This window comes from Pleurodeles waltl, chromosome 8 (genome assembly GCF_031143425.1).
Source record: "Pleurodeles waltl isolate 20211129_DDA chromosome 8, aPleWal1.hap1.20221129, whole genome shotgun sequence".
Classification (NCBI taxonomy): Eukaryota; Metazoa; Chordata; class Amphibia; order Caudata; family Salamandridae; genus Pleurodeles; species Pleurodeles waltl.
Genome location: NC_090447.1, coordinates 357,736,967 through 357,764,442, shown reverse-complemented (window position 1 = coordinate 357,764,442; position 27,476 = coordinate 357,736,967). Strand labels below are relative to the sequence as shown.

The 27,476-nt window shown below is 43.2% G+C and overlaps 1 long non-coding RNA gene and 1 pseudogene across 1 annotated transcript in view; both read right to left on the bottom strand.

Annotated features, from left to right (window-relative positions):
• Positions 1-18,409, bottom strand: part of LOC138248986 (elongin-B pseudogene) — a 28,206-nt pseudogene extending 9,797 nt beyond the window's left edge.
• Positions 1-26,851, bottom strand: part of LOC138249100 (uncharacterized) — a 133,078-nt gene extending 106,227 nt beyond the window's left edge. The window contains exon 1 of the long non-coding RNA XR_011194716.1: positions 26,738-26,851. This is a non-coding gene — a long non-coding RNA (uncharacterized lncRNA). The remainder of the gene's footprint in view (positions 1-26,737) is intronic.
• Positions 26,852-27,476: the final 625 nt, after the last annotated feature.

Here is a 27,476-nt window from a genome sequence, read left to right as displayed (position 1 = left end):
TAAATTGCCCAGCATGAATGACCACTTTCCTGAGCTGACTGGAGGGGCTAACGTGCTAGCTACATTAGACACTGGGGATAACTTAGTTTCTCACCCCAAATGTCCAAAGCTGGGGGTTAAGTCTACGAGTATGGCAACAAATAAAAAGGGGAGTTGCCTTTCTCTATCTGTCGACAACCCCACCGACTCCGGTCGTAAGCTTATTCCTGCCTCAACAAATAATGACCTACATCCTCCCTGTATAAATCCCCTGCCCAAGGGAGCTATGGGTGGGAAGGGTGCACAGGCGCCCGCAAGTCCACCCAGAGTTTCATGCCAAGGTCAATTCAAATTTATTCAGGCGACAGATCCAAAGGGGAGACATGACCAGAGTAGGAAGGATGCATACATCTACATGACAGGGGTCCCTAGGTTATCTGCTGGGCAGAGAGAGTCCCACGATTCTCTCATTAATAAAGTTGTCTATTGGTTTCACATACAGAGGAAATGTCTGTCTGTTATCCGTTCTGATATTTGGGAGGCACGTAGACATGCTCAACCAGACTCAGATTTTGATTATATTTCAATCCTCTTTTTTGACATCTCGATGGTCGATAACCTTATGGCTTTTAACCTACGGACTCGTTCTCTGAAATCTGGTAGAAATATCGGAATTGGCCTCTGCATGTATTCTCCGGGGGGGGAGTCACGAAGGATTGATAGACCTTCCAATGCTCTTGTGGGAAGGGTTCAGGGTCCACTTAATAGCAATCGATCAGCTTTGACCAAGATCCGCTCCCCCCGGTTATCTAATTTAGACTGACTAAACGTTGTTCCCCCCTCAGTGTTCCCCACTTCAGTTGCTACGCCTTACAGAGGCAAACGATCAAGGGCTCTGAATTCCATCGTATCCCCGAGAGTTAGACCCATATTTGTGCCCTCTGTACTTCATATTTTATCTTGGAATGTGGCTGGAATAAAGAAAAAGATGGGAGATCCTGGATGGGTCAACTTTATCTCTAAGCAAGATTTATGCCTCTTTCAGGAAACCTGGGCGGAGGAGATAATATATGTTGAGGGGTTTATAACTTATTTTGTCGCAGCTCAGACTGCCTCTGGAGGCTTTGGTAGGCCTATGGGTGGGCTTATGATTTTAGTGAATAAGAAACTGCAATGCGACCATTCTGTATTATCCCTTAACTCATTAGACTTATTGGGTGTTAGACTCATATTTCAGCCTGGTTTCACAGTGACTTTGGTCAACGTGTATGCAAGGTTCGTCCCCCCCAGCATGGAATCAAGGGTACTTGCTCAGCTAGCTGAGCATATGGAACTTTTGCATCCTTCTAACCATCTGGTGATAGGGGGCGATATAAACTGTTCCTTTGTATCCAAGAACCTTGTAGGTAATTTAACAACTGAAGAAGATGAATCCTGGGGTATTCCCCAAGTGAAGGATGATTCTCTTAGCATTGGTTCTTGTGCTGCTACACAGATGGCCTCCCTTTGCCTACGCTGTGGACTCAGGGAATGTAATGGTCGGACTAGATCTGATCTAAATCGTGCCCCCACTTTCAAGCGAGGGTGTTCTTCCAGTACTATTGATTATTTTTTTGTTGATATCAGGCTTTGGTCACATACTCTGGACATGAAGGTGGAACTCCGTCATGATAGCGATCACCACCCTCTATGTCTTACTTTATTCAACAAAGCATTTGGGAGAACACAACACCTAGAGACCACCGATGTTCCGATCCCTTCCCTGAACTCCAGGCAAACTCGTGTTAGTTGGCCAAAGGTTACATCCAACCCACTCCTAGTCAAACAAATGTATTCTTCCTTTCTACAGCTGTTCTCCGGTATTGAAAAGCAAGAGGTCGATAGTCTTCCAATTCTGAAAATCCATGCTGAATTGATATTCTACAGAACTTTTTTTATAAAGAAACCACTGTGAGATATATTTCTGATACTATCCGATCCAGAGAATGGTTCAACAATGATTGCGACCTTGCTAGGCTCAAACTTAAACTGGCCCTCCACAAGCACTCACAGGAGGAGATCAGGGCCGCTAGATTTAGCCATACTAAGGCCCTGGATCTAGAGAAGAAAAATTGGGAATTTGAGATCTGGCAGAAGCTGCTGGAGGCAGTCAAAAATCGAGACGAGGGCTCCTTTTGGAGGTTATTGACCCACAGGCACAGAGAGGGTAATGCTATTCCTAATCTTCACATCCAGCCTGAAAGATGGGTGGCTAATTTTTCCGAGATTTATGCTTCATCCGTGCAACAGTACCACAAGGACCATATGGGTGCTAAACGCAGACCTCTCATCGAAGGTCCCACGGAGGGCATTGTTTTTACAATTGCTGAAACCACAGCAGCTATTAATTCTTTGAAACCCGCTAAGGCTCCTGGTCCTGATAAGACACCGGGGGACCTGTTAAAGTCTGAACCCGTTATTTGGGCGTGGTATATTAATACTTTATCAAATGCCATCGCAGCAGGTAGCCCCATTCCGGACTCGTGGCTCGGAGCCGAAATTATCCCTATTCATAAAAAAGGAGATGTGGGACTGCCTGCCAATTACCGCCCAGTTAGCCTCATTGATAATCTTCAAAAGATTTTTTCTAAGCAAGTCCTAGACTGGCTAATGGACTGGGTCCAAACCAATCAGGTCCTATCTCCCCTACAGGCTGGTTTTCGTCCAAAAATTAGCACTATGGACCACGTTTTTAGATTTTTTCTGTTACTTTGGAAATATGTTACCTTGACCAAACAAAATTTGTATGTTGCTTTTGTTGACCTCAAGTCTGCTTTCGATCTTGTTCCAAGGCAGAAATTGTGGGAAGTCTTAAAGAAAATTGGCGTCCCGATGAACTTGGTGCATCTAATCCAAAGATTGCACAAGAACACCTATGCTCGAGTAAGATGGGGCATTCAGGGGGAACTTACTGATCGCATTAATATCAGGCAGGGGGTACGCCAGGGCTGTGACCTGGCACCCACTCTCTTTTCGTTGTTCATCAATGAAGTAGTGCAAGCTGTAACTGACTGTCAAAACAATGCCCCTTCTTTGAACAATTCAAAAGTTCCAATTCTTTTATTTGCTGATGACTCCCTCTTGATCTCTAAAACACCTATGGGCCTTCAGGTCCTCCTGGACAGGTTTAGTGTGTTTTGTGCAGACCATGGATTAGAACTTAACTCTAGTAAAACAAAACTTATGATCTTTGGTCTTGGTAGCTCAAAACGATGTAACATCCTATACAATGAGGTTCCCTTGAGCAAGGTATGCTCCATTGATTATTTAGGGGTGAGAATCAGCAACGATATGAACTTGCAGGCCCAGGTAGGGAAAAGCTTAGCTCTCCTAGCACATAGGTCAGGGGCAATCTTATGTTTTCAAATGTCTAATACTGAGAACGTTGTTTCCCCAGCTATTAAAATTTATCTAGTCAAGGCTCAGAGTGCCGTGGTCTATGGCGCTGAGGTCTGGGGTTGCTCCAAATCTAGCAAGTTATCTGTGGGGGAAAATAATTTTGCAAGATCACTTTTGGCATGTCCTCGTAGCACGCCCTTGGTTCCAGTGTTTTTGGACCTAGGGTTCCCCCGCATTTCCGATGTAATAGCTTTAAGGCCCTTAACCTTTTGGGTTCGCATCTGGACTATCCCTGAATTAGTCATATACAAGGAGTCTTTGCAAGACTTATTGGATAGACCAAACGTGCTTTCTATCCCTTGGTTCAAGTACATTTCGGAATGGTTCCATACCTTGGGACTCAGTGATTTCTGGAGCCAGCCCAATAACTTAAGGAGAGTTCACAAGGACCACCTGAAATCTGTTTACTGGTCCCATGTTAGGGAAAAACATTTGCTATGTACTTCACATGGTAGTCTGACATCTCTTTTCCTCGATTACAAGTGGTTTCCCCACTTCGAACCCTTCTTGGACTTAATTATCAATCAACTAGGTAAAAGTTTGTATGTTCGATTTAGGTATGGATGCCTCCCTTTGAAGTCCTTTTCTAGTTCATGGAGTTCCACCCTGTTATCTGACAAATGCCCATGCTGTAACGATTCTGTGGAAACTGTAGTGCACTTCATGTTTATTTGTCCTGCCTATGGCACTGCCCGGCGGAAATGGCTTCATCCCGCTTGTAGAAATTTGGGGTTGAGAACGTGTAAAGATGCCCTCAGGTTGATGTCGAGAGATTGCTCCTCTTTCCTAACTTGTGCGGTCAGCAAGTTCCTTGCGTCCGCCTGGCATATACGTACACATTTAAAAAAAAAAAGATTACAGTGATTTGATATTAATTGAACCCTGATTTTACATTTTTTAACCCAATTGTTTTATCCATTGAACTTTTTATAAATCATTGATGAGGAAGTCAAAGGCAGCCAACAAAAAGGAACTCTGACATTTCCCCCTCATTTATAGGACGGGAAACACATGTGAAGATTTATATCAACTTTTTCTCTTTGTACACTTGCAGATTTCTCATTTTATTTTATTTTTATCTCATCCTCAGTATCTACTTTCTAATCTTGTTATTATATATTTATTTTGTATAGATCATGATTTTATTGTTGTAAGTTATTGCTTTGATGGTTAATTAGACCGAATAAAGCTTGTGTGACTTGAATTGTGAGTCACAATAACTGGATACCGACTCACAAAATAGCGATGGTACTTTGTACAAGGCCATGTTGTGGTCGCAAATGGCAATTTTCGCCTTTTCCGACCAAAAATCGCATCATACATCTGGTCCGTAGCGCATAAAAGAAGAGAATAAACGTAGCAAACATGTAGATTAACTTCTGTGTCTTATACTTGGTGATTGTAGTTTCAAGCCATGTTTTCCTGTCTCCAGATGTTCCACTCTTCATGGAAGGGACTTCCTGCCACAGGAAATGGTCACAGATGGCAGGTTGGTTAAACTTTGCTCGCCATGGCTCCCAATCACGTATGAACACATTGGTAATATCTTCGTTGATGACCTGTGTGATGCAACCTAAATGCCATCTGCGTGCAGGACACTAAGAGGTGTTATGTGCTTGGCTAGGTACCTTAACTAGAGATCTGTTCGACTCTTTGTTGTACATATTAGTAATAGCATGTCCTTATCTGATTTTCTTCCTAGAATGGGGACTTTCACAGCAATGGAGAAGACCAATTCTCTGATACCTTTTGTGGGAGTGGTGCGGCTTGGTAGGGGCTTTGGGTGCCAATTGGTCAAGTGGATGGTGAGTTGAGTACCAAAGGGGTGAGCAGGAGATGCATAAAAGAATGCTATTTCTTTTCTTTCCAGTGTACAACGTGGGAATAGTGTGATAGAGAGGTGGCTGGCCAGGAGGGATTCTCATATAGCTAAGTGTTAAGATGGTGAGTAGGCATTGGAGCGTGGGGTAGAGGTTTTGTGGGACAGCATAGCAATTTCAGGCAACAGAATTAGAGAGCGAGAGATGTGAGAAGCGGGGGGAGGTGGTTGCTGTTACCGGATACTGGCACTGAGGCTGGGGATTATTTAGGCAGGTCCTTGTGACTGGAGGTGGTTAAGGTGGCATTGAGAGCATTGGTGTATTCACTGCTGCATTCATGGAAATCTGGAAGGTGGTTGGTGGACAGAAGCAAGATAAAGTGGGCAGGTGGAGTGGTCCTTGTTGATGGGGTTGCACAAGGAAGGTTGCACCTGTTGCAGTGGGGCCACGAGCTGAGGAGATGTGAGGGGCACTGGTTGGCAGTGGAGACAGGATACTCACTTTACCTGTTGCATGATGGCTGTAGACAGAACGTCTCCATGGCAGTAAGGGATGGTTTGGTTGGGAAGCAGGGTCTCGTGTGAAAGAAGTAACAGGGGATGGGGGGCTGCACAGCACTCCCTTGTTCAGGAGACTATGTACAGGAGCAGCAATTTGTGGGAAAAGCAGCTTCTTAAGAGGCTGACCGGAGGTACCAGCACTTGGTTGGTTGTCAGCCCTTTGTAGGCAGCAGTACCAGGAATGGTGAAAGAAGCATTATAATAGTTGGCGATGCTCTTGAAGAGAGGCAATTGTCAGGGAGGATGGAGAAGGGGAGGTGTGGTTGGGGGAAGAATTGATTCCTTGGCATGGAAACTTTAGACACTGAGGACAAGGCAGGGTGTAGCACCAAAAACAAAGACTTTATGGGGGAAGTGCTTTAGTCGATGGAAGGATCCAAGGTGGACAGAGAGCATGGTGTTAGAGGGTAGGGAGCAGTGAGTGGTGGGTTATAAGAATAAAGATGGACATAGCAAGGGGTGTGAGGTGCTAGGTAGGTAAGTATGGATAGAGAGGAAACATCTAGGGAGTCAAAAAGTCTGGAGTAGACCAAGAAACCCAGGGAGTGGTGGCCCACCTTGCCACCTTGGCAGCTGGAGGGAAGGCAGTGGCAGGCAAGTCAGAAGGCACGTATGGCTTGGATGACTCCAACAAAGTCTGGGCCAGCTTGGTGGCACATGCCTGAAGACAGGGATTGGTTGGTACTGGCCTACTTGATAGCAATGTGATGATGAAAAGAGCATATTGGGATGGTGGGCTGTAGGATGCATCATGTTACAGGTGCCAAGGGTGATGTAGGATGAGACAGTAGGTCATGAAGCTGGATGACCTGGATGAGGATTTCACAAACAAAGTGAGGATGTCTAATAGGAGGAGGGTGAATTGTGAGAGGATAGGATGGGGCAGTTACTGGAGATGACATGCCTTCTGACTGCATGTGAAAACCATTGGACATGGTAGGTGGGGATGGGGGTGGTAAGGATGACAGACGTAAAAATGTAAAAACAGAGGAGAGTTGTGTTGTTTTGCAGAAAGGCCATAGCCTGTGGAGTGCTGAAAGAGAGGAAGGAATTGGCAGAAGCAGGGTTGCATGGTGAGGGATCACAGTATAGCTTTGGAATGAAAGCTCAGTTTGGCTTCAATAAGGCAAGAGGGGCCAATAGAGTACTCTATTTTGCCATGTTTTCGGAAGGGATATGATAGAGCAGGAGGGAGATTCTGGCAGAGGCATGGTGGGTGGAAAGTGTGTGGTTTAAAGAAGTGATTCAAGGTCCAATCCCATGAGCGGCTGAAAGAGAACTGACCCAAACTCAAGGAGGGCTGAAAGAGAGATGGAGAGCTGAACCTGATTTGCAGTAGAGCAGAGCCATGGGATGATAGGATGGATTTATTTTGAAATATAAAAAGAAGGAACTAAAGAACAGTGTGATGGAAGGAAGAATTGAAGAAAGGCATGGACAGTGAGAAGGAGAGAGGGAAGAAAATGGAAGGATGTCTGGGGAGGTTGCTATAAATGAAGGAAAGAAAGTGGAAAGTTAAGCTGAGTCTTGAGTGAGGGTTACCACCATTAGAGTTAAAGGGGTGACAGACATGGAGAATATAATAGTTTTGCGGGAGAGGGAAATGAAAAGATGAGAGATGTTACAGCGTTGGGGGAATCGGTGAAACTCAGGACACATGTAGATGGCAGTTACCACAATCATGGTCACTGCTGACCATAGAAAAACAACTTTTGAATCAGGATTTTAGAGGTGCAATGAAATACCTGAAAGTGGGGCACACAGAACTGCCAGGCAGCCTAGGATCCCAGACAATAGTGAACAGGGAGGCAGTAATGGTGCCCAGGTGAACGTCTACTGTGAACATGCCCTGAGTGGTGTGTGGAACCATTTAAAAAAAAGGTATATATATTTTTGAATCCAGGCATTACGTGATGACTTGGTGTGGGGTGTGTTTGGAAAAATAGTTCAAAGTAAGGTGGGAAGATGTTAGAGAAGATGAAGATTAATGGAGAAAGGGGGCTGGTGACAGGAAAGGATTCAGCATACGTGTGTGATGGTAGGTTTGCTTTCAGGGATTGGGAATGATTACTGAAATATGGGAGTTCGGCCTATGTGATCACCGGGGTTTATGAGAAATGGCTAGTGGTACTCGTAAACTGCTGAGAGATTTCCATCTACTCCACACCTCGGCAGCTGTTGCTAGATGATTGTACTGGTGGGCGCTTAGTTGGAAGTAAAACATTTTTAACCTGCCAATGTTGCAGGTGAAAATTTGCAGAATGCAGTGTTAGAAACTCTTATGGTTTGCATTGGAGGGTCCCCTAAAGGGAGGACAGAGGTAATATAGTGTCAACTATGTAAACTGAACTCCAAAATAGTTTGAGGTCATTACTTGGGTGGTCGGCATTATTGGTCAAAAAGCCTGGATTGGGGGGAGGTCCCAGATTGTGTGGTGGTGGAGGAAGACAGCAAGGATATTCAAAAGTGATAGGACGTAGGTGGGTGGAAGGTATCACATGCAGGCTGGGATTTTAGGATTAGGGATACAGTTTGGAAATAGGGTCTGCTGAACTAAGGCAGTGCTAGGGAGAGTCCTGGGCCCAGCTGAATTAAGTGATTTGTTGCAGGTTAACCTAGGTCAGTATCCAGTCGGGTAGCTAAAGTGGAACTGCTTCTGTTTGTGAAGAAAGCAAGAAATGTGAAGGGGGTTCAAATGAAATTGTTGATAGCCTTTGTGGATGTGAGAAAGGTAACTGTGAGATGGTAGCTTTTGTGCCAGCAGGGACAGAAGGGATGAGTAATGGCATCACTCATTGAGGGATCACATTAGAAATTGTTAGGGGTCTGCAAAGACTTTCTTGAGTGTGGGGGAGATGTAATGAGATGATGGAAGACTGTATGACAGTGGTTCCCAAACTGTGCGCCGCAGCACCCTGGTGCGCCGTTAAAAGTTGCCAGGGGCGCCACGCACATTTTGGAAACATGAATTGAACATTTTAAAAAGATTTATGTGCGCAGTTTATAAATGACCTGTTTACGACAAGTTTAAAGTATTTTGCGGCCATGTAACTCTTTAGCATTTTATGTGGGAGAGTTACATAAGCCCCACCTGTCAAGGTCTTGCCCTCTGCAGCATGGTTTCACCAAACGTGATTAGTTCTTAAATAAAAGCCGAAATTCAGAAGAGAGCACTGGAATGTTATTGCTCCCGTGGGATCCTCTTGAAGTGCACATCGGACGTGTTCCTTGTTGAATTTACAATAATCAGGTAATTATAGTTATTATTATTAGGATTTCTAATCTAGGGTGAGAGAGAGGGCACCGCAGGACCGGAGATCACAGGAATGTGCAGGAAATTCTCCTAAGCAGAACCGATATAGTAATTATAGTATTATTAATAACTAATGTTCTGTTTTTAAAACAGATGGATATTTCCCAGGGGCGAGCACGAGGCCCCTGTGTAGTTTCGGGACAGAAGAAAACTGCTAACAGCTTGATTCAGCACACACACAGAGGTTGAGTTTGTTTATTTAGGTTAGAAGACATTATTAGAATTATTAGTTCCTTGTTGATGACAAGTCCAGGGGAAAATTGCAGCATTTCTGCTTTGTGAAAGATTAACCTTCCACCCTTTTCTTATTACTAAGCACACCTTTCCTTTTTTCCCCATTTGTGTTTACTAAATGCTAGTAAATTGTTAAAAATAAATTATAGGACCACAGTCCTCCCTCACTTGCATGCCCAAATCAGATTACTTACTGAGTCTTACTGCCAGGGGAAGGCAATTTTCGTTGGGATGCCAGAAAAACGGCTATGGGAGGTACAGACCAAGTGGAACTTGGAAAGCACAGTTATCAAAAGCTGAAGCCTTTGAAATAATTTAAGGCAGCGGTGCCTCCTAAATTCTCAAGAAACTGCAGAGTGGGAGTGTGAACGGCAGTGCTTAATTTGTAAATAAAAACGTGCCGGTGCCCAAAGTCCTCCTTTTAACCATGTGGCTGCTGCAATTAAATGTGCGAAAATTGAATACTGAGGCAGTGTAATACTGAAGCCATCTCAGGCCTCTTCAATGATTTTAAAGCCACTCCCTGCCCCTTCAGCTCACTCTTGCAGCTGTTTTCTCCCATTGTGACACTATTTCGTTTTTCTCTTCCTTGCTTAGCACCGGAAACAACAAGCACAAATTAAGCACTGGTGAATGATCAAGTACTGTTAAGTAGTTTTAGAGGAGAAAGTGTCCAGATTGAAGGCAGAATGTGTGCACCAAAGGTGAGGTGTGATATGTGTGTGTGGTCAAGGCAATGTAATGACGTTGTAAACAGAGAAGAAAACACGTGCATGGAGGACAGCAATTGTGACACAGGGGGGAGATGTGGCTACATTGTTTAGACGTTTAAGAATGAGAGGTTGAATTGGAGGAGATGTGGTCTAGCAGGGAGGAGGAAACATACAAAACATCCATGTTATGCTCGTTGATATAATTAAAGTACTCCTGAGGCTGGGCTTACATCGCCCACCCGAAGAAAAAAAAAAGTAACATAATGGGGAGCCGCGGGCAATGGCAAATATAGATGTAGGGAGCCGCGGGTCGAAAAAGTTTGGGAACCACTGCTGTATGAGGATGAGGTAAAGCAAAGTAAAGTGTGTGACAACTCACATAAATTGGACAGATACAGGAAATGGTCGGATTGATGTTTTGGGGCATAGATTTAGATATGTGGGGTACCAGTGTTTCAATCTACAAGGTGAGGCTGGGGAAGGCATTAAATGTGCTTTCAGAATGGGTTGTTACATTTTCAGATACCATAAACGGATGTTAAATGGGAATTTTGAGAAGAATTAATTTTGATAAATTGCTCAGAATATGTATGGGAGCAAGGTGGGGTATGCTGCATAGGGAGACCAAAGATAATGGGTGGCTAGTGGCAGAGGTTGACCTATGTGCAAAAGCATGTTGGATATGCAGCATAGGGAGGTAGAAGAAAGTGGGCTGGGGTCGGCAGATGGGAAGACGAAATTATGGGCATGCGCATGTTCATTGTCATGAGGGGCAAATGAAGAGGTGTAGAGGCCTTTGAATGGGCTGAGCGACTACCGACCACAGTAGAACTGCAGAAGAGTAGGTCATGCTAGATTTCACTTGGTAAGAAACATTTGATCAGTTTCTGGGTAAAAGTTTCTTGACCGTCATAAAGAAGAATTTGCAGGAGATAAAGTTCCAGTGGTTTGGTATGCGTTCTGTGTGATTCCTGAAGGGTGTGGCATGGGCGTAACAAGTTAGCAACCAAGGTTAGACGAAGGTGAGTAGAGACATACTGGTGTATTTGTAGGATAGAGGTGTTTTGAGGTGTTAAGCCACGCTGGCATTTGGACTTGAAGATTATGAACTTTTAAGGGATGTTTATTGGTAATGAACTATAGTGGGGGCTTTAAGGGAGGAGGTGGTTATGGGAATGGTTTTAGGGTTAGAAGGTGGAATACGAAAGCTAATATTGGAGGCTAGAACAGAAAAGCTCCTAGATAGGGATTTCCTGGGTGGCAGAGTTAAGGGCAGCTTGAGGTAGGCTAATGAAGAAAAGGGTCCGATCTGGGGGCGTGGCCAATGAAAAGAGGCTGTGGGGGTGTAGTTGAGCCCAGAGCCTCTGAATGTGAAATTATATTGGGTTTTTTTAGATGGGTTTTTAGGTCAAGTCTGGAAAACGTTGTGGTTTATTGTTGCTGCTAGTGGAGCAGGACTGAATATATAGTTTGGTATGGCAAGTAGGAGAGCAGGAGCAGTTCCTTCGCAATGGCGAAGGAGTGTCGCCCCAGGCTAAGAGTCAGCAGTTGAAAAATAAAACAATTGTTTCATTTTTCAGCTGCTGACTGTTAGCTCAGCCAGCATGTGCATGAAGGGGCGGGCTGGGCCATGGGAGGGGGGAGAGAGTAGGGGGAGTGGAGCCACTGAGTGCACTCAAGTGCGCATGTCAGTTTGGCCTGCCATCTGAGGCAGCCAAACTGACCTGCACCCTTAGGTTTCTCCAACCCGGCTGAGAAATTGCACAGACTTCCATGCTGTGTCTGAGCGTCAGACCAAGCCGCTCAGACCAATCCTGGTGCTGCTCTCATGCTAGGTTTAGCATGAGAGCAGAGCCAGGATTGCGTGGAGAGCCTGTGCTGGTGTCCCAGGGACTGCTGGGACACCATCAGAAGAGTAGTGTGAGGCAGCTGGCAGTGTTGGGACAGGTAAGTTTATTTTTTTTATTATTTTTTTACTGTTTTACCCCCTCTGTCCCTCGCCCCTCCCCCAGCCGTCACTGTAGGAGGGGTGAGCAGAATTAGATGCAAACAGAGTGGTGAAAAAAGGGATTGCTTGTTTCCAGGAAGACTAGCCAGGACCAGAGGTGAATGGGCAAGCGTGATTTTCAGACACAAGGCTTTGAAAGTGATAAGAATAGGCTAATTTTGAAGTAGGGGCCAATCACAGGATTGCAGCTTAGGTGACAGATGAGACATTAAGATGTTTGCTGACCATTAGGCAAAAGATAGAGGTTTTAAGAGTTTTTGAGTGTTAGTAACTTTAGGGTTATTATAAGGTTAGGTTTTAGGCTGTAAGATTTTTTGCCATGGTAGGTCAATTTTGTGTTAATTTGTTTTGTTTTTTTAAGCAGTCTTTTACACTCATAAAAGAGCATTAACGTGTTAGGCTGTCTCACCTGATGTATATTGATATGTGCCTTGAAGAAAATCTCATATACAGCAGAAAGATAAACACCCGCGGATACTCACTGAATGTGTCAGAACAGTATCACTGTGTTGCAGATTACAACATTTAACAGATTATTGTATTGTATTGTATTGTAATAGTATTTATAGAGCGTTTAATACCCCTGACGAGATGTCAAAGCGCTTTTCGGCGAGTAGCACGTTACTCTAGAACCCAAAAAGAATTAGTGGTGGATTAGTATAGGGAAATATGAGTACAGTTTTAGTATTATTATGAGTTACTTTGAGCCTCGGATATTATAAATATATAGCAGGGTTGTTTGGGAGATCATGGTAGTAAAATGGGGTTTGGGTGAGTTAGATATGGAAGCGGAGGGAAGAGCTTAGGCAGAGTTATTTAGGAGATGAAAGTAGTAGAATGGATTTGGGATGAGTCAGAGTGGGAATGGAGGAAAGATTGATAGAGACATGACATATGGTGATGGGTAGATAAGTGTGATATAAGATGAGAGCAGGGATTCATAAGTACCTAGTATAAAAACTTATCTAGGAGTTATGCAATGACCTATGAACATCTTAAGCATAGAACAGCATACAGATATATATATATATATATATATATATATATATATATATATATATATACACACACACACATACTTGCACACATGAATACACACAGATATGCACACATATATGTACAAACATATACATATTTAAACAATGAGTAAATATAGTTAAACAGGTTTAAAGAGTGTGTGTATAGTTTATTGTTATGACATGGTAGCGATACATATTTTCTAAAGAACTATATATAACTAGAATATACACATAATCAGAAAACAATATTGGATACATTTTCTTCCTAAATAAGAACAGTTAGTGCCTCTGATGCATGTTTCCCACGTAAGGTCCCCCGTTCATTCCTCAGCAAGAAGCCAACTGAGTCTGCTTCCACAGGAGGGCACACTTGGTCAAACGTTGTGCGGGCATGCTTAAGGTTGGCTCCATGCCACTTTGCTTGGCAGCGGCGCGCAGGATTTTATCTGTGCAGTGCGCTGGCCGCTGCCAGGCGTCTCGCTAACTGTCCTGGCAGGCCTTAGTGTGCCTGCCCTTCACGCCGCGCCGGAGCCAGCAGGCACTGTACAGTACTTCGCGGTTACTGTAAAGGAATGATTCAACGCTCAAACCAGCTGCCTGGGCACTGCAGGTGCGCAGGGATATATCAACATTGGAAAAATATGTCCGGCCAAAGGGAATATAACTTCCCTCTTGCAAAGGAAGAACTGTGTTGATGAGTTTGCTAAAGTGTCGTAGCAAGGATGACAGACAAAATGTGCACTCTGACCCCAGCTGGGTAGTGAAAGCAAGCCGGAAGCAGGGTCCAATGGGCCCTTCGTGACCATGGGCCAAGGTGCCTCTTAACTTACTGCATCACTGATAGTTAGACCCATAGACAGCCACAGGGATTTAACACAGGTTCCTGCCTACTCTGGGGGTGGGGGTGGGGGGGGGACGGTTTTCCTCAGGTGGGGGGGCACCATGAGGGGGGCCACAAACTTTCAGGGTGGCCCCCAATTGAGCTCACTGCAAACGAATATCTTGCGATAAAGGAGACTCAGGGGCCCCTCATCACATTCTAGAGTGGGGGTGGACACAACATGGTAGTGCTCAATGAGTCAAGCGCTCACTCGTGACATATGCATATTCAAGTCATGAGTTCGAAACCTCTCAGTTCCAATGTTGCCATTCAATCTTCTGACGTTGATAATTCCTCTGGCAATAATTTGGCAAAGGGTAATATGAAGCACTATATTTAAACACGTTATTAGTATCGCTCGTAGGAAAAAGAGTGTCTGGCTGGTATCAGGCAAACAGAGCTGTTTCTCTGCTTCTTGAAGTATTTGGCGGTATTGACCAAATCACAGAAACACATTTTTTTTCTAGTAATAAAAGCTGTCAGCGATGTCTACATTTGTGAAAAATGCCATTTGTAAAAGTACCATATGCAAAAATGGCCAATATATAATGTATTGGCAACATTAGGCAAGGTACAGTAAACCTAGAAAAACTGAACTGCTTTGGATACCTTATACCACTGACAAATGCAAATACCACAAGCACATGTCTATTTAAATGGTATGGCGGCTATCACCAACAACTTCAAATGTCATCGACACAAACTTATTTTCACGAATGTGCTCATTTTTGTGAAGAACTATCGCAACAGTTTAGAAGACAAGCTGTATTGGCTTTGTTTCTCTAAAGTGAACGCTTGCATCAACCAGCAGCACCCTCCTTTCAGAACCATGGAGCAGAAATCTGGACGCTAGATATCTTTATGGGACTAGCTCGAATACATATTATACACTATAGCTCGTCCAATATTTATTACACGCATTTTACACTCAGGAGAATATAGTCAAATAGTCAAATACATTTACAGTGCTCGAGGGAGTATTATTGGCTGATAAAAATAACAAATGTGAAGAAAACATATTTTATAATTTTTTTTATAATTGACAGTCCTGCAGCAGAGGATATGTTGTGAAAAAAGATGGCGGAGTAGGCTAAAAGAGCAGCTAAGAAATATGAACTCATAAACCAATAAGAAAGAGTCAGGCGCCAAAGTGTACATTTTACCTATAGATTCTGTAGCCTGCAGACTGCCTTACTGGAGTGAGAGGGTATGTAGGATGTGAACGTTTTGAAATATTATTTGGCCTACTCACACAGTTTTCACCCGCATGTGTAAGTCCTTACTCAAGTTCGCACTTTGCAATACTGCGCCCTTACTTGATTTTGATTGGTGATTTTTTTCTGTCCCTAAGAATATTGTAGTTTGGGGAGGAATGTCTCGCTAAATGTCAGGAATGTCGATGTTTGAGGTCCTGAAGGGAACCTCAGTTCTCCTTAACCAACCTGTGACTGTCCACAAAGAGTATCAGAATAAGAACAGCCAAGATAGCTTATGGGGAAAAATGACAGAACCAAGATAAAACCTTGCAACGAGAAGCAAAGGCAAAAATAAGTGTGTTCAAGAGCTTCCTGCTACTGAAACCCGGAAGTCAAAGCAGATCTTCCCAGCTGTTAGTAAAGGAAAGTTTCGATTTTATTGAAGAAGCAGAGGTGAGTAATATGTGGAACATTTTCTTGCTCTACAGCAGCCAAAAACACAAGAGAACTACAGTTCGCAAGAGGCTAAGTAAAAAAGCCAATGAGGAACAAACTGCAACAGACCAAATAGGGAAAACCCTTAAAATAATATTGCTGATTGAACAACAAGCCCTCTTTTCCTTCAGGAGGAATCAACTAAATATATGGAATAGCAGCACAATGAAAAAACATGAACACAAGCATCACCTAAAGGAATAAGGAATTCTTGAGAAAGTTCAACACAGTGTCTACTAGAATGAATTGGTGAAGCCAAACCGATGAATGACGAGGTAGGAATTGGGAATGCAACAGATTGCAGCATGAAGTAGACATCACCTTAAGGGCTGGAGACAACTTGATTGCCAGAAGCTGAAATCCACTAGAGAGGGTAAAGTTAGTAACAATGTGCTGGGATAATACTGATGTCTGTTTATTTGATAAAAACAAGACTTTCCTTTCCTAACAAGTAAGAAGGTACAAAACAATTTATCATTAAACTCCGAAACTGGGTAGAAGAGCGCATTCATAGATGTTCTGTTCTTTGCTCAAAAACCTTAAAACAATTACCAATGTGCAGTTTGGAAAATATGTATACAACACTATCATTAAGTTTTAGTCTTCTGCTAACCCTAGAGCTAATGCCTGTTGGAGAGTATTGCCTGGAAGAAAGATCTAAATTTAGATAATCTTTACTGACTACAACAAAAATGAACAACAACAGAAAAGGATGGGTCGCTGGGAAGATGGCACACACATTCCCAATATTATTATTATTGTTACTACCAATAGTAGCTCAGTCCAGAGGTCTCTTGGGTGCTCGAAATGTAGAAGAGCCACCACTTCTTCTTGGGTCAGAGAGTCCACCAAAGAAGCAACAAGGATTTCAAGCACTCAACTTGTTTAATATATGTAGAGCTCATGTAAATCTTTTGTCAAAAGTTCATTTATTCTTGTATGTCTTGGTATACAGATTAATGCGATCCTCCAGTTTAATTTTGTCACAAAAACATCGTAGCCATGTCTTGATGTACCTCGAATTTAATTTCATCACAAGAACATCATAGACAACATGTGTTTCATCGGTGATATAGTTGCAGACTTCACCAGGGCTAAAACACCAAGATACAGACCATCAAATTAAACCTCAAAATGTTAATGGCCAAACTGTCACCTAAAAGTCTATTAAGTGTATCACACACCACATTACATACCTCACAGGCAATCATAAAACTTCAAAACAGCCAGTGGGAAACGGAAAACTATTAGAGAACAGTGTTCTTTGTAGAAGCACCAAGAATACAGAGATAGTCCCCAGATTACTGTCAACATGATATTATACTAGAAGCTCACCTTACATTTCAAGTCTATTTGGTGCCCCTCTTGGGCAATATATTATCAAACAAAGCACCTTGAGAAAATATCAAAACCACTAAGTACCCAATCATCAATCATAGGCCAAATCAAAATTATAGACATGAAAAATCCTCAAACCATGCAGGCTCACCTAAAGTACACGAGATAAGATGCGAAGTGTACCATCTCACAACTGTAACTTATATGTAAAACTCCTGGAAGGTAAAATGACATACTAAATAAAAAAACGGTTGCCGCTCCAATTATATGTCCACAATCAACATAAACCATAAAATCACCTTACCTTGGAGAGTGCTTCAGGACCAGCACATAGGGTATCACAAGCTTGAAATTGGCGTACTACACTGCGCCATGTTGGAAACCCTTTTTATAGTCCTGCATATGTAGCATAACACAAACCAGGGACCAGTGCTACTGAACAATACTCAAGTAGGTTTAATTGAAAATGGCTGCCATTTTGAACTAGTGAAACTGATTTCACAATCTGTGATTCTTGCATCCAAAAGGTTGTTATCAAACTTATTACCATGTGAGGTACTACTTTCATGAGGGGAGCATGATATATATATCTCGACATCGCCATAATCATGCCCAGTCCTATCGGTCCGTGTTGCACATGGCCCTTTTTGTAGGGTCATCCCCAGTCTTTTTGCCTCCTTCCTTCTAATTTTTCTGACTAGTTGTTGTTGGCTTTAGGACTCTGGGCACTTTATTACTGCTAAAACAGTGCTAAAGTGCATATGCTCTTGGTGTAAATTTTACTGTTGATTGGTTTATCCATGATTGGCATATTTGATTTACTGGTAAGTCCCTAGTGAAGTGCAGAAAGGGGTATAAGAGGAAGACCCAAAACCCCAGACTTTTAGAATCTTTCTGGAATCAAGAGGAACCTCTGCCAAGGAGAAGAGCTCAAGAGCTGAAGGAGAAGTAATGTCCCTTTGCTGTTTGGTTTGCTGGACTGGCCTGCAGTTGCTGCTTCTGCCTCAAAAGAGTGCAAAGAGTGTTCTTTGCTATGTGTCCAGCTTGAGAAAGTTCTCCAAGGGCTTGGAGTAGAGCTTGCCTCCTGTTGGAAGTCTCTGGGACACCAAAGACTTTAGTTTTCTCGACCTGCAGCACTGGGAACTGTGTGTTTTGTGCTGCTCAAGAGGAGAAACTACTGTGCCACCGCCGATGCCGCTGGCCTGCACCATGACCTGCCAATGCCACACGGAGACGCATTGCCTCGCTTCGCACTGTGACCCCAGTCTCACCGATGCCACCACTGGACGACTTCACCGAGCCGCTGCTCGCAACGCGACCTGTGGGCCCGCACTCCAGCATTTCCTGCTCACACTGCAGCCTAGGCATCCCCAACGTCACCGCTCCTTCTGACACCAGCGCCGCTGCCTGCACCATGGCCTGTGGACACTGCTCGTGAGGTACGCAAAGCACCATCCCTTCCCACACCGCAGCCCCGGTCCACTGACGCCAACATCATCGACTCCAGTGTCGTCAACAAGCATCCTGCCTGCACCCTGGCATGTAGACACCGCTCGTGAGGGTCATGAAGCACCGTACCATCCCGCACTGCACTGCTGGCTGAGGCCTACCGACGACAGCGTTTCAGCAACGATGACGCCGCTGCCTGCACCGTGACCTCGTGACACTGCACATCGCACTGCCCCACTTCACACTGCAGCCCTGGTCTCACTGATGCCGCTGGACACGGTCCCATTTCGCACCGCAGCCCTGATGCCATCCACGCCAGTGCTCCTGACTTTATCAGCCCGGAGTTTGATCCGCATGTGTGTGACTTCAAGGGCCCGAAGACTCCCGCACTGACTCCAGAACCAACACCGCAACGCCAGCAACGCCACTCTCTAGAGCTCACCGCGAGGATCACGATGCCCTACAAATCCAAGGTACTGTTTGCAGGTCTTCCCGACACCGTAGCTGGCCCGCGACGTCGCAGCCGGCCTGAACTGTTGGTTTTGTTGCTCATGACGCTGTGATAGCCCCAGGTGGAGCTATTGACATCAAGGAACTGTATTTTTTAGATAAATCTTACAAAATTCACATCTTTAGCACTGTATGTTGGATTTTTATCATTTTGGTCTTGTTTTACATAGATAAATATTGGCTATTTTTCTAAAACTGTTGTGGTGTCCTTTTATAGTGCATTCACTCTATTACTGAATGCTATGTGCAAATGCTTTACACATTGCTACTGAGATAAGCCTGACTGCTCATGCCAAGCTACCAAGGGGACGAGCAGGGGTTATCTGAGCGGGTATCTCCCTTATCCTGACTAGAGTGAGGGTCCCTACTTGGACAGGATTCAAACCGACTGCCAACTAGAGACAGATTTCTAACAGTCGGGGAATAATTTAGTCAGTTCACTAGTGGTTCTTTAGATGGCAATAGTTTTTCTTCAAATCAAATATTTTTCTAAGACTCTAATCTTCACCATGTCTCTAAAACGACCATCTATGGTGACATTTGAGGTGCACGTGTCTTGTGTATTTTTAATTCTTGCACAGGGTGATTTTGTGGCCTAGTGTGTCTGGTCTGTCTTTTCTGTAATAGTGCCCATCTAAAAACAACCCAGATGAGCCTGAACCAGAGTCTCCAGAAGAGGTGACAGCACGTAGAACATCCCACCTGATAGCATTGTCCAAACAGAGTTTAGAGTCAGTCTTGTTCCCTTGGCGACTACAGATCTCTATTGCACAGTTTGGGCAATGCCAGACACAGGCTAAGCCAGAATCAGTATCATTACTCCATTCAAGCAAAGGCATATGTTCAATAGGGGAAATATGAGAGAGGTTATTGGGTATGTAATAACTCCAGGTTTCATCATACCATAATCAACTGCCATCTGATAATATTAATACGTATGTAGAGCATAGTTATTCCAAAGCAAAACCTTACGATACACGAAGACAGTGAACACAATTCTTTAAATACATTGTAGAGATGAAAAATTAAACAGCTCACAGTAATGTCTAAGTAAAGCAGTCTGTGGAGATCACAAGCATTTTACATAATAACAAAACCAACAAAAAATAAAAGACACGAAGGTACAGAACAAATCCAACTGGGTCAGAGAATAATCCCGCATGTGCCAGAGAACCAACCCAATACTGCCAGAGAATAAAGCTTTAATTTGGGTTATGAAATATTGTGAATGTGTAGAAAATAACAATCAGTCCGACAGAGTCTGCACAACTGTACTACAGAAATGTCCATTGTTGCTAGTTGAATTGGGTGCATGTGAACATCTGAAATTATGAGTGTCAGCGGCATATCCATAGAAGCACACATCTCTCTTGCAAACACGCAAATTTACATGACTCCCTTGTCATCTGTGGTATTTAGATTTAGGCGGATGGGATATCTGTCATGGTTGCAGTGGAGTAACTTGTCTGCCGAGATCTAAATCAAGCCCTTACTCCTGTCAGGGACAAGAGAAAGTCTGTATCTAGAGTAGAAATGTGAGGGATGATTTCAAATATTGGTGTAGTTGTTTAGGAAAGGAGTTTATGCCCTGGCTAAAAAAAAGTCTGCAAGTTCAAATGTACATATCCAAGGTATTTATGCACGCACCAATTTATACTATGTACATTGCCAAGTGTAAATGCTTCGAAAAGTCCCTACATGTGGAAAGTTGCAGTTGTTGAACTTCTCAACAGTACTTTCAGAATATTTTATGAAACCCAAAAAATGCAGATCTGTAAATTCAATGCTAACGTATGACTAGAAGTAGGATTTATTATCTGAATTACACCTTGGTGAGAAGGGAATCATATAAACTTGTGTATTGTCAGCAGAGGTGTGTGCTTCTAAGAATATGCCCCTGACACTCATAATTCAGATTAAACTGGGTGAGAATAGATTAAAGTTTTGAGGTCCTCCAGGGGCCATGGAAAGTGGGTTGGATGCCACAACCACTACCCTGACTAGCTCATCCCGGTCGGTCAGTAAAGTGAAAGTCTAGAACCAAATTTCAGGAGTTTTAGTGGGGCTTTTCTGAGTGACATAACGAAAGGTTCCAAAACATCATAAAAATCCCAGACTGCCCCACTGCGCTATGTTCAAATGCATTGTTAGTTACCCACTTCAACTTGCAACAATGGACCACAGATGGCATTTAGATTTCGGCAGACGGGATATCCATCACCGTTGCGATGAAATAACCCCTCAGCTGTGATCCAAATCAGGCCCTAAATCTTGGACTGCTTCCAGGACTTGGTGGCTTGTATAGGTTTTGAATACCCACAAATTTAAGTGTGTGTGTTTCCAGCACCTTTCCAAGGCACCAGGACAACCCCACTCTGCAGAACACATTCAGAGATTTGCTCACAGGTAATTTTGCAATCTACTGGTTTAATACTATATGTCAGTTAATCCTCAAACTAGTATAAATTCATATTTTGTAAATACATACTATTAAGTTAGACTTGTAAAGCAATGCGTGCACTACTAAGTTAAGCCTAGGTGTGCAAACAAATTTGTGAACTTCGCCCCTAATGAATTTTAATTGCTGAATTATTGCCTATATGCAATAAAAGTTTGGATCGAGACTCACAATTTAAATAACCGAATGCACTAAAACACAAGGGCCAAATGAACGAAAGTTTAGCAAGTCACTCACAACCCAATCACAAACTGGTTTCCAACCACTATATATGTACACTGGAGTGTACTAAGGGCAAATTGGAAATCATAATTTTTGAGACTTCAAATAGTGATTTTTTAATTACAATTTCCAAAGAGCAACAGTGCAGAGCCTAATTAACACCAAGTAAGAGCATGTAAAATCATGTGGAAAGGAAGAGCAAAACTTCTTATTCAAAATGGTTGCACTTTGTGTGATGGCCAGAAGGATGAGGCTGTTGGCAATGCATTAGAGAGAGAGCGCCATGGAAAAGATTTTTACGGTAAGGATCATAACACTTAAGCAGATAGAGTAGGAAATCTATTTTTAAGTACAGGCTAAGGAGCCTGGGCCTACTCGCCCTACTTGATGCGTTTTATCAATTGGTAGGTCCAAGAACCCAGAGAAGCGTGGTTATACCGACACATATGAAGGTATTATATCTATTGTACCTCCAATCCTCTGGCAGGTATCAGGGGATTGTAGCAACAACAGGAAGAATGCCACAAAGGCTGTTGGCAAGAATTCCCAATCATATCTTCTTTCCAAATACAGCTCTAGAAATACGGGATACCGTGGTGCAATTCTGAATTGCACATTTTTCTCACATAATTAAATGCACAGTTTGGACAAGTCCTGATATGCCCTCTGTCTGCGACAGAACTCCTCTGCCACAACAGCAAAATCATCACTTTCTCAACATGCAAGTTGTGTGTAAAGCTGAAAATCTGATCACAAACCTTATGGCTAGATAACCTGGAAGTTCTGTACATAATTCTATGTCAGGACCGGAGGCTCTGATTATGCTTCTCTTTCTATGCTTTATTTTCTACAGCAGCTAATAAAAAAAACTTTATTTTAATAAACTACATTTCCCAGAAACATGTTGATCATATGACCAACCATAGAGTGTCCCACGTATAAAATCCCCATAGCATGAACACTCTTCCTCTTTTCTTTGCTGCTCGGCAGCCAGTTAAGTCGTCTTTTTATATTATTACTATTGCTACTGTGTTTATGTGCCTTGTTGATTAAGCGCGTCAGCGCGCCCCAATTGTGTTATTTATTGTTGTAGGTTAAGAGCTTCAGCGCGCGTCATTTGTATGAGATAACAAGTGTTTCTGCATTAATTTAGGAGCGCTACAGCCTCCACAGGGCGTGAGGCTCTCGCGGACCTGTTTTACGTGGAGCGGGAGTGGAGCCGGTTGAGGTGCCATCTTGGATGGCCGCAATCTTTACCTTCTAGTCCCTCGAGACTAGTTGCTGCCACGTGCATGCACATAAGGCTATGTGTGAATTTTTCCACGTCCGGGAGACTGGGAAGAGCGTTTGGCAGTGCGCTTCATCGCTGGTTACTTGCCTCAATCCCCAGGTGGTGCAAATCTTCTCCAAAGGCAGTTTTTTGGTGGCTCCTGACGCCCTGGTGCATCTGTGTGTGCCCAGGGTAGTAAAATCACATTGCTAGTTAATTGCCTCCTGGAATAGGCTCAATGGCTCACTATGATCCTTATGAGGCACATGACAAGACCCAGGACCTGGGTCCTTCATTTGAAGAGAGCCTTGTTGAGGCCCTTGACTCTAATGTTCAGTATTCAGTCAATAAAGCTTTGGCTAAAGCTTTAGGCCCTTTGACTCCTCACCTTAAGGGATTTGCGAGGCAGCAGGGCTGGCTGCCCCCACTACCGGCCTCAGAATCAGCTACACAGAATGCTAATCCTCCTGGTGGTAAATCTAAAGGGAAGTCCCAGGGGAAACTTTAGCACTCTGATGCCCTTGAACAATTTTCAGCTTCCGTCCTGGCGGACCATGGTTATAGTCATTCCTAGGCAAAAGCGTCTACCTCGGATGATGCTTTCAAACACCCAGATGCTTTGAGTTCTGATTTCTCTTCTCAGAACTCATCAGATAGCGACCAAGATGACGCCCCGGGCCCTAGTAAGAAAAGGCACCAGGATCGCGGATTGGATCCTGGTCCAAGTCCACCTTTGATCCTATGGAGATCCTTCACCCCAGGTCCTCCAACTGGGTTCCTTTACCAGAGGTTGTCTCTTATGTCTAATCCCATCTCCGACAGGGTTTTGACAAAGAAGTCAGAGTGAAGCTTCACTCTGAATGCCTATGCCCTGACCTAGCAGGGAAGGTTTCAGACACTCTGGAAGTGGACCCAACTATGGTTACCTTTATGATTCTATTAAGGACACGGAGGCAAGGATTATCCCACCCAAAGGAGATGTGTATCTACATCGTAAGGTATAAATATTACTTTTCAGGTTTTTAAAAAAAAAATCAAGTGTTTAATAAATCCCCTCCCGGGCATTTAAGTAGATGTTTCTTTTAGGGAATAGTTTTTATGGGTTTTTTCTTTTATTTACTTTTAGGAAATGATCAGAAGCAAACTTGAAGTTCGCTGGTTGATTGTCTGGGAGTTATTTTTCCTTTGAAATATGCGGATTGGAGTTACCGTTTCAGGATCTTTGAGAGAATCTGGATAGTCTGTTTTGGACTTGTGTTAAGGATGTTAAAATTTCGGGACTGTTCCTGCAAGTTCCTGGTTAAGACTTTGTTCGTTTTGTTGCAGAGAAAGAGGACGAGTGTTCATGCTATGGGGTTTTTTATATGTGAGATACTCTATGTTTGGTCATGTGATCAACATGTTTCTGGGAAATGTCGTTTTTTTTAAATAAAGGTTTTTTATTGGCTGCTGTTGAAAATAAAGCATAGAAAGAGAAGCATAATCCTCACCTCCGTGTCCTTAATAGAATTGAAAATTCTTGACGCAAAAGCTAGAAAACTTTTGATCCACCACGTTGGACTGTTCAGCCGCCTGACCAGAGGTGATTTTGGAGGCAGCTTTATGTTGGGTAGGTTAAGATAGAGGCACAAGCTTTATACAGCCGACATTCATGATCTGACAAACATAACATGTGCTATATCGCCGCTGGAGGTGATGGCGACTATGCTTTAAAGCCCTAGATACTCACCCTATGCATTCATGTACCCACTCCCAGTAAAATAAGGTATAATGTAGGGCACAGAAACACATGTTCAGTCATAAAGCGTACCTTTGGGTAGCTTAAAAGCTGATTTCATAGTCTGCACAAGAGGGGAGGGGCCCTACAATACGCACCCCAGACTGCATACAAAATAGTTGCCTGCTGAGCAATATTTGACAACCCAGTTACTAGGCTCTTCGATAACACCTGATGAGGACAGCTCATATGATTATTATGTGCCCCTATCACCCTAACTTTTATAGGATTCTACAGGGGGTGGTGAGGACAGGCAACTCAAGTCAGAAATCACACTAAAATCTTTTGAGGTACAAAACATTAAATATAATATGACAAAAGTAATACACATATGCATTTTTGGCTATATTAACATAAAGTCAACTCATTATTTGCAGGTGTAGAATCCGAAAAGGTAACAACATGACATCTTTCTGTTCATGAAATATCTATATGTGCTTTAAAATTAGGGGTGTGCGTAATTTGCATAATTTGCTTTCACATAATTAAGTAAAATTTGGGTGAAATCATGCATAATTACACAAAATGCAATTCTCGCATTTCACAAAATATTTTAGTGCAAAATGCACCCTGGGAGCAACAACCACTATCAAATGTTTTGTAATTATGCAAAGTGGCATAGTTTCACCTAAAATCATAAAGTGAAATTAGGCGAATTGCACCAGCACAACTTAAATTTCAACAGTGCCTAATTAAAATGAAAGAACAAAAAAGAAATAAAAACTGAAATAAAATGTTGCTTCGCTAATGCTTTTTGTGTGATTTGCAACTTCTTTGAATGGCTGTCAAGCAACCTTCTTCAACTTGTTCCCCACTGCGCGTTCTACTGTACCTCGAGCTTTGGTCCTCACACACAGACGCACAACTTATCCTAGATGCTCCTTCACTTTCATGAGCAGGGCCGGACTAGGAACCCAAAGCAGCCCTGGCAATTTTGAAGGACCAGCCCCCGGCCCGGAGGTGGGGGAGTCGGGGTGCAAGTCCGAAGCACTGCTGCTTTTGTTACTGGGTGCCGATATTGTACCACTGCTGCAAAACCGGCCCCCAATAAGACCGGCCCCCATCACTGCAAAACCGGCCGCACCCTTCCAGCCTCCTGGGAAAATGCCCGATGCCCGCTATAGCCAGTCTGGCCCTGTTCCTGTGCAGGGGTACTGATTCTACTCGAGCCTATTTGAATATTATGAGGTGCCTCTAATGCACTAAACATTTGGACCACATCCTTCACTCAGTATGTTATAGAATAGGATGGTGGTGGTCGAAGCTAGATTGTCTACAGACTGCACTTTACTTCCTTCACCTGATATCACGTGCTGCTGTTCTTTTCTCTGCCTTTTACTTTTATTGGTGAGAGCAGTTTGTCTTCATGGCATCAGACAGGGTGTCAATGCTTTTACTTATAGTGACTCCTTTCTTTATGGCATTTCGTCTTCCAACCAAGTTATTTCCAATTTCGAACATGGTTGACACCTGCTTTCACGGTACTGTCAGCATAGATCTTTCTAAATTCATAAAATCTGCTCTGGTGGGAATATCGCTGCCTGCTTCACGGCTCACAATGCTCTTCCTTTGGAACATCGTCCTCTTCCCAACATTATTTTCCATGTAAGTGGCTGACAACTGTGGAAATGGGATGTATAGGTATCTAATACAGCGCATGTCAATTTTAACTTGGGAGACAATTCTTTCTAGAGATAACCCTGGCTGACATGGCAGTAAGTTGCCTTATTTTATTTATTGGCTGCTGTTGAAAATAAAGCATAGAAAGAGAAGCATAATCCTCACCTCCGTGTACATTTAAAATTAACAATGAATACAGGTGAATACACCAACCTTTCCCATAATGCAATGTTACGGCTACACAGAAGATTGGAAACCCAGTAAACAAAATACATCAGTGGGTAATGTAAAACTTACATATATAATTAACACGTGCATGATGTTAAACTTATACTAAGCTGTAATCGGGGAAATAGTATAGACACTTATCTGCTGGTTGTGCTGTTGATGTGAACTAATGCCAAGTTGGAACTTGGCAGCCGCAATTTAAAGGCACACCTGGCTTTACTCTCCCTGTCCTTGTGGCATTGGATGTGGAAATGACATGTTCCTTTGAGTTCTGGCCACAACAATGTCTGCTCCGCCTCTGTGCAACTAGTTGTGGTGACTCCTGCAAAAGGAGAGGACTAGATGATTAGAAAATAGACCTTCCCTCTTTTATCCCACCCACCTCTACTACTAAGGAGATCGTATTGCATAAATAAGAGGTTATAATTTCCTCTGTCTAACCCATGCACCTCAAGGACAAAGTGTAATAAAACTTAGAAACAGCTCAGAAGGGGTGATCTCAGCCAACTTCCTACCAAATAGGTGTCATTTTCCATCAAAGTCACAGTCAGAACAACTCTGTGATAAGTGGGTTTTAAGTTAGTGTATGCAGAGGGGACAAATACATCAAAGGGTATGTATCTTAAACTGCCCTTTGCCTATTTACAGTAATTTTATGAACTGGAAAAACAAGGCATACAGGTTTGACAGGGGGCAGTACCTCACCACTGCTCATATAATGTGATTTATTTGGCTGTATTGTCGCCTTCCAATTGCAGAGTTTTAAAAGGTTCTCTTTCTCAACGCGTAATGTCACCTCAAGGTGGAAACTGATAAAACGTGATTACCTCTAGCAGACACTACAAAACCCGAGCCACGTTGCCTGGTTTGTGCGCAGTGAAATACTTTGACAGTCAATATTAGCTTAGTTACGTGTTCTCTGGAAACAGAGAGGAGCGCCTTTAACAAA